This window comes from Brassica napus, chromosome C9 (genome assembly GCF_020379485.1).
Source record: "Brassica napus cultivar Da-Ae chromosome C9, Da-Ae, whole genome shotgun sequence".
NCBI lineage: Eukaryota > Viridiplantae > Streptophyta > Magnoliopsida > Brassicales > Brassicaceae > Brassica > Brassica napus.
This window is the reverse complement of record NC_063452.1, coordinates 28,241,182-28,248,893: the sequence shown is the minus strand read 5'-3', so window position 1 is coordinate 28,248,893 and position 7,712 is coordinate 28,241,182.

The following is a 7,712-nucleotide window of genomic DNA, read 5'->3' as shown; positions in this document are numbered from 1 at the left end:
CTGTCGGCGAAATTCCTAATTGTAAAACCCTAAAGCTGCTAAACCTAATTGAGTCGCAGCTCGAATAACAAAAATGGAAAATTGCCTAAACTGATCTAAGTGCTAAGTTTGTTGTCAAAAAGTTCTATTTTTGTGCCTCTCGCCTAGAACTCCTTATATACTTGCTCCTAGGTCGATTTACACTTTTCCCCTTCTGTCCTTAAGCCGTCATAGCTCAAAAATGGAGATATTCTGTTTTTCCTGATCCTCGTGATTATCTTCGGAAACTTCACATTTATCCGCGGAAACTTGACATTTATCTTGCTTTACAAACCAAACATAAACCGTCATACGGCTTATGAGCTTTTGGTTAAGAAATCGTAAGTGGGCTTCGAGCTTCGCCTTAGGTCTCTTTGGGCTATCTTTGGCTCGAAACATTTATTACGGTTTCTTCGATAAAAACAAACTGCCCGCGGTTTTTATCGTAAAGTTTGACTGATGACTTCGCGTGACGGGAAACATAGAATGATTTAGCCACGGTCTACGGGAGATAGCATTTTAAAGAGTAAACAAGAATGCATGGATTCGTGTCGTATCGACGTTTTGGGAGAGCACAATTTCTACGTAACGACCAAGCCGTGTACGTGCTTTGTCGCTATGTAGCGACCAAATTTGTCTCGATCTCGGTCACTACGTAGCGACCGAGCCGCATTCGTGCTCACGGCTCGTTCGCTACGTAGCGACCGAGCTTTGGCGTAGCGATCGAGCTTGGTTTGTCTATGGGCCAATTGCCATACTCGAGCTTGCCCGTGGTTAGTTCGGATACGTGTCTGTTGCTTTGGATAATCGGTATTTGGTTCGATTGAGATTTGAACAAAATTTTACCGCGAGGCTCTTTGTAAAGAATCTTTTTACGAAGCAACTTTCGTAAAAAATGATCACGCTGATTTTTACGGAGATTTGGACATTAACTTCATCGTAACCGTTTTTGACCCCAACAGTTAGCCCCCCAGCCCGTTAGAATCGTGGATTTCTGACGAGATTCTAGCGTGCGGTATGGTGAGTTAGGCGAGTTTGGCGTATTTAGGCGTAGTTCATATCCAAAAGTCTGCGGGCAAATAGTAACTTCTTATGCGTATAAGAAGGAAGGTAACTTCTCCATAGTCTTTCACTTGCTTATTCTCATAAGAAGTTTTTGAAAAGAAATAAATTTTTCCTTTCTCTCTATCTTTTTCTTCTTGTTTTTCCTTGAATTTTACAAGATGTCAAGTAGAAAGAAGACTTCGAAAAGAGGTACCTCCCGTGGTTCCTCGTCCGAAGATGCCCACGACGAGATTCTTATACCGAAGGTCGAGTTTGTGCCTCACTCGATAGACCCGGCCGAAAATGCGGCGTGGTGGACAGCGAGATATGGCTCGATTACTCCTCCTATCGAGAAGTCGTTTCCTGTCATAAGCCAACGTTCGGTCGAGAGGGGCGCACCGAGCAAAAGCACTAGTGACATTCTTCAGACCATTCGGTCGTTTTACCGAATTTCGGACGCGGTGGAATTTCGAATTCCTCGACACGGGGAAAGCGCTGATAATCCCCCGGAGGGTTACTTTACTTGTTACGAGTCGTTCGTAGTGCGCTGCCGTTTGTGGTTTCCGATTCCTGAAGTCATCGTCCGTGCGTTGGATCGTTTCGAGGTTTCGATGAGCCAGCTGAATCCTACCAGCCTCCAGCATCTTATTGGCGTCGTGATCCTGAGTTATGAACATGGTCTTTCCCTTACCACTGATCACTTGGAAGCGCTCTTTAGGCTGCAGCTCGTTTCGAAGCCAGAAAATTACCGGTTGACCCCTCGGAACCACATGTTGGTGATCAAGGGGTTTACCTCCAACTTTAACTCGTGGAAGAAGTTCTTCCTTTTTTGTCCGTATAAGCGCTGCATCTATCGAGGAGAGTTGCATTCCGTTGCTCCGGATCAGGCCGAATGATGGTCCCTTCATCAACCCGCTCCCTCCATTCCCCGAGGACACAGTCGAAATAAGGGATCTCCTCATGAATGGCCCGTTTTTCTGGACCTCCTTTACGCCGAAGAGGGTTCGCAAGGCATTGAGGCTCGTGCTTTCCGATTTCGAAACGGGCGTGGAGACGAACAGTGATTCCGAGTCTGATGGTCCTGCTCCTTGCGATGTTCCTGATATCTCATGATTTAAATAGTTTTTAACATATATGTATTATTCATATTAGTGTTTTGAGTTGCATTTAGGTGTCTACATTGCATATATTTGTCCATTTATGTGCATTAGAGTGAGGAGTGCACATTTGAGAGTTTCCGGTCCAATTCGAAAGGTTATCTCTGCGATTTACAGAGTTTGGGGCAGAAATGAAAGGCCAGGAGAATGCAGGGACCAAGGTCGCGAATTCAGAATAGTCGGTTGGGCTTCTTTGCACAATTGAAACTTTGGGGTTAATTCGAGTGGACTTTTATGCAATGTCAATAGTTTTGGGGTCACAGAATAAATAACCAAACGTTGAAGAGCCAGATATGCAATTATTCTAAAATCCACCATTGGAGGCTACGACCTTTCTTCCGCCAGATCTCTTTGACGGCGACGACCAGTACAGCCACGGTGGAGCTGACCACGGCCACGTTGAAGCTGAGCCCGGCCTGGAAAAGAGAATCCTGTGGTGGATGGCTTCGATTCAATCTCGGGTTTGAACCACGAGGAAGAAGAGCACGACAATTGACGAGAGACGGATTGAGCTTGGTTGTGACTCGGTGGTTCCGGTTCAGTGGAGAGCTTAGTGACGATGAAGCTTGAAGCGACGACATCCGCGAGTTGTAGCCATGGCGAAGAAGATGACTTGGACCAGAGATCCCGCGTGACAGAAGCCGATGACGAGAAGCGATGAAGAAGCTTTGCGATGGAGTGTGGTCGCGGCTTGGAGACGACAACTGGAGCTCTCGGATTGGTCTTTACGCAACGGAGAAGCTTGACTTCGGCTCGAGCTTGATTCAACGAGGAAGAGAGAGTCAGAGCTTCAGTTCGAGCAGACACATAGCGGCTCCATTGCAGCGGGTAAGAGACACCGCTCGCAACATGTCGAGTTGATGGCAGCGGCTTAGTGAAACGGGATGCATAACCCGCGCGCTTCGATGACCAATTGCGAGATTAAAAACATTGACCGGTTTAATCCGATTTGACTCTGGTTTTTGGGGTCAAACCAGCTCGAGATTTACCACTCTATAAATAGATTTAGACCTAAAAACCTAATTTTGATCTCATTTTTTCCGAAGACTTTGTCTAAACTAGTAAAAGCTTGAATCTTTTGATAATCTAAGGAAGTACTTCATCTTATATTTGTGTTTCTCTTGCTCATTAACATGATTAGTCTTGATCCTTACATAGGTTTAAGGTTTCTCATGGAGATTAGTGAGTAGTGACCTTGTGATTTATGGGTTAGATAGATTAGGGTAATTAAGTGGATATTTAGGATGTTTCTTGCTTGATTAACAATGTTCTATTCTTGCTAAGTGTTCTTAATGCTAGATTAGACTTGATCACTCTCATCTAGACCTTAAACTATTTTACGCCTGAAAAGTGTTTGTTAAAATGCTTGAATGAACTTAGTATTGTCTTTTACATGCTTGGCCAACGACAGTTGATGTCCAAGATGTTTAAGTGGTTAGTAGACTTGTGATTCATGCATGCTTGATTGCGTTAGCCAACGACAGTTGATGTTTAATTCATGATTAGCATAGGGGTTTTTGCCACAAGATCTTGTGGGTTAATCTATTTTGAATGAGATCTAGACCTATAAACTTGTTGATTGTTTTGTTTGAACATCCTAGATTGAACCTTGATCACCTTATATCAATTATCATTGCCCATGGATCAATCCTTAGCATTTGAAAGTTCTTGCACTTATTTCTTGATTGGATTTGAGATCACCTTGTTTATATTTCTAGGATATTAGCTTGTTACAAATCATCCATCTTCTTGCTTGCTTAGATTAGGAAAGCTTGTGTATTCTTGGTGTTATAGATCACTAGTTCCTTGTGGATTCAATCCTAAAATGCTACAATGACATACCATTCGATTGTGGTATTGTTGGCACATTAGGTTAATTGGTGTGTGCTTAAACGCTTAATCAGTTCCCGCGGAGGAGGCGAACGCGAGGTCACTGAAAGGTAAAGACATTGACCTTGACGATATAGATTTTTCCGTGGATGATTCTATTCTCCCAGGATGGGATCCGGACCTTGCTTATGGTGATGGGAGTGGTACGAGCGAGGCTCCTATCCCAGATTTTGACGATTTCTTCGCTGGTTTACCCTCGAGTTTCGATCCTCCCTCGTCTGTGGACGAATTGGGAAGGTCGAAGGTTGTCGTGGAAGGATCTCGCATCATCAATGGGGATAGTTTCCTTCTTTCGAGGGTCTTAACTTGCTTGGCTCGGCCCTCGAGGCGAGCCATAGGGAGGCCATGGTTTATCGATTCAAGGTGGAGAAAGCGGAAAAGGACCTTGCTCGCATGCAAAACGAAATTTCAGAGCGAGATTCGAGACTCGCCAGGGACCATGAAAAGGCCGTTCGTCGAGTGGAAAGAAAGGGTAGGAGAGAGATCGTCAAGGTGATGAGAAACCGTGCTTCCCAGTTCAAGACCGAGTATGGAAGCCTCAAGGATGCTTGTCGTGGTTCATTTGGCACCCTTTGGAAGATGCAGGCGGACGACTTCGTTTTCGAGGACGAGATGAGGGACATGAAAGATGGCATGAAGGACCATCCCCATGCTGAGGCGCTTATTCCTCTGATTGATGAGAGGATTCATGGATTCTGAGATCCCATCCCGGTTTCTCCCGATACGTTGGAGGTTACGACCAAGTTCGCTGGTGACGATGAGGAGGTGAACTATCCCGCGGATGCATTCAGAGCTTCCTTGTCCGGGAATTTTAACTTTGATCTGTGAGAGGTGAAGTGAGCGTTTGACGGGAAGAAGTTTTTACCTTATCTTGTATTTGTGGCCGAGTGTGGCCTTTATTTATCTATGTCTGGCCGAGTTTGGCTTTTATTTTGAGACTTTGCGTGGGCCTGTTTGGCCGCTTTATCTTTATCGGGACTGGCCGTTGGTGGCATTGAATCCCTACCGCTCTGCGGTTTTATATATATGATGAACATTTATCGAAGTGCATTGTTCTGAATATGTGAAATAAATATGAGTTGTCTTCTCCTATTTACTTCTAACGAGACGTTCAATCTGATGGTTCGCTTGAGATGTGAATTTTCGTACTTTTACGAAGTTTTCATGCACGTTAAGATATGGACGGAGAGACATGGTTTAAGATCTCGTATCACTTTTGGATATCATGTCTTGAGATGTTAGAGACCAATGTGTTGGGTTTAGGGCAAGATCTAGGTTTACTCTCGGCTTTAAGGTTTGTGCGGTGACTATCCGGCTATCGATTTTTCTATTGCGATTTCTATCTGATTCGTACCAATTTAAAATCCGCGACAGGTTCCCGGCTTATACGACTTGTATGGCACGAATTGAGCATCTCTCTAGAGACGGTTTCTAAGCCAACTGGAAGTGCTAGACCAAAATTTCAGATTTTTTTGTAGTGCGCTTTTATCCTTGTGTTGGATGTTCGAGGATCAGAAGAATGATCAGGTTGCGTTTGTTTAAGACGGATGGTGTGTCCGTCGGGGCCAATCGATGAACGGGGTGTAAATATTTGTTGAGTTTTTATGGCCGCATTCAGACAGTTGTTTGCATAGTTTCGATTTTAACTTGGCGACGTCTCGCAGTTATTTCAAAGATTATACATATGTTTTAGGTGCTGAAGAATGAAAGCTTTGTGATTGAGGCCAGGTAAGGCCATTGACAAGAGTCTAATGTTTGTAGACATTTTTATTTTTAAGCGTGTCCTGAGACTTTTTGCGTAGTTGAAGCGTAAGAGTTCGAAAAATGCGTATTGTAGTAAAAGTTTTAAAAAGCTCGATTACAATGATGCATCTTTTAAAACTTGGGAGTATACGAGTATACGTACCCACTTCCCCCACCCCCCCTTTTTATAGAGGGGGATAGATGAACTCGTCTTTCGACGAGCTGCCTACGTACCTCTTTCGAGGATCAAGCCATCTCATAGTTTTTTTTATGCCGCGAGTGTTCTTACTCGGCGGCTGTAGCCGTGCTGACCGCCTTAATCGTGGTGACTGTGGCAGGGTCGACGTTTTTGTCTGGGTTTTCCGGTTGAGTCATAGCATTGACTTCGGAATCGTGCTGAGTTTCGATGTCCGAAGCGTTCGCTTCAGCAGACGATGTCGAATCGTCTTTCTTTGAAGTGTTTTCGGCCGAAGCTGAGCTAACTTTGTGTGTTTGCGAGCTGCCATCGCGGTAGTTGTGATTTGTCTTAGCTTATGTTCTGCGAGAAAGCAAAGCCGCGACTGTTTCTGACAACCATAGATGGCTGCGATCCCGCTCTGGGTCGGGAATTTGACGCTGAGGTGATATGTAGATGGAACGGCTTTCATGGCGTTAAGCCATGAGGTTCCATGATCACGTTGTAGATGGCGGGATGATCGACCACCGTGAAATCGACGATCTATGTGATTTCCTTGGCCATGACTGGTAGCTGGATCGTCCGAGAGTCATCAATACTTCACCTGAAAAACCCATCAGTGGTTTTGGCTTTGGGGTAACTTCCCCGAGTTTGATGTTCATTCGTTTGAGAGTATCGCGAAAGATAACATTAATTGTGCTTCTTCTGTCGATGAGGACTCTCGCGACTTCCAGATCTCGTATGACAAGATCTATGACGAGTGGATCACAGTGAGGTTAATCGATTCTGCCGGCTTTGTCTCTCGTGAAAGTTATCGAGTTGCTTAGACCATCTCGAGGAGGAGACCACGTAGGCCAGTTTGCACTTGATTCGGCTTTTCGCTGGTAAGCCTTGATGGTTGAGACCGTGTCGTTGAAATACTACGATCCTCCGATGATCATGTTGACTCTGCGGCGATTGTTATCGTTTCCTTTCTCGTCTGGTCCTCTTCCGCGTTTATCCCCTGATTGATTTTTCTGAGCGGAATTCTCCGCGGGCAGATTCCTGTCCGTCTTCGGAGGGCGGTCGGTCTCGAGGATGAGATCTTTAACGCTTGCCTCCTCGGAGAGCTGTCTAGCTAGTAGCTTCGCGGCCAACCTCGCCCCCAAGACTTTGCAGTCAGTCGTGGAGTGGCCTCGGGACTGGTGGAACTCGTAGAAGGTGTTTTCGTCGTATCCTTGGTTGCAAGTCCATGTATTACTCGTGGTTCGGCCTTGATCCGAATTGATCGCGTAGTTATGCGCCCCTTGGAGTTCTTCACCCTCGTGATGGACGTACTTGTCGTTACGAGAGTTTTTCTTTTTGGTCTTTTGATCTACATCTTTCGAGGACGGGTTCATCGGTTTATGTTTTTGCGATAAAATTTTTGTTTCCGCTTCGATTATGATGTAGCCTGTTTCCTTGTGGTGGGCGTCTTGGATCGTCCGCGGTTTGTCGAGGGTTATCCATTTTCTGAATTTTGACTTGTACCAGAGCGTCTTTCTGAGCGCGTCTATGACCACCTTGTCGCTTATCCCGCTAACCCTTGACATCACCAGTTTGAACCGGCTTATGAACTCGCGGAGGGGTTTGTCTTCCCTCTGGGACAGACTCCAGAGGTCGACATCAGAAGTTTCTCTATCTATGAACATAGAGTATTGTTTGAG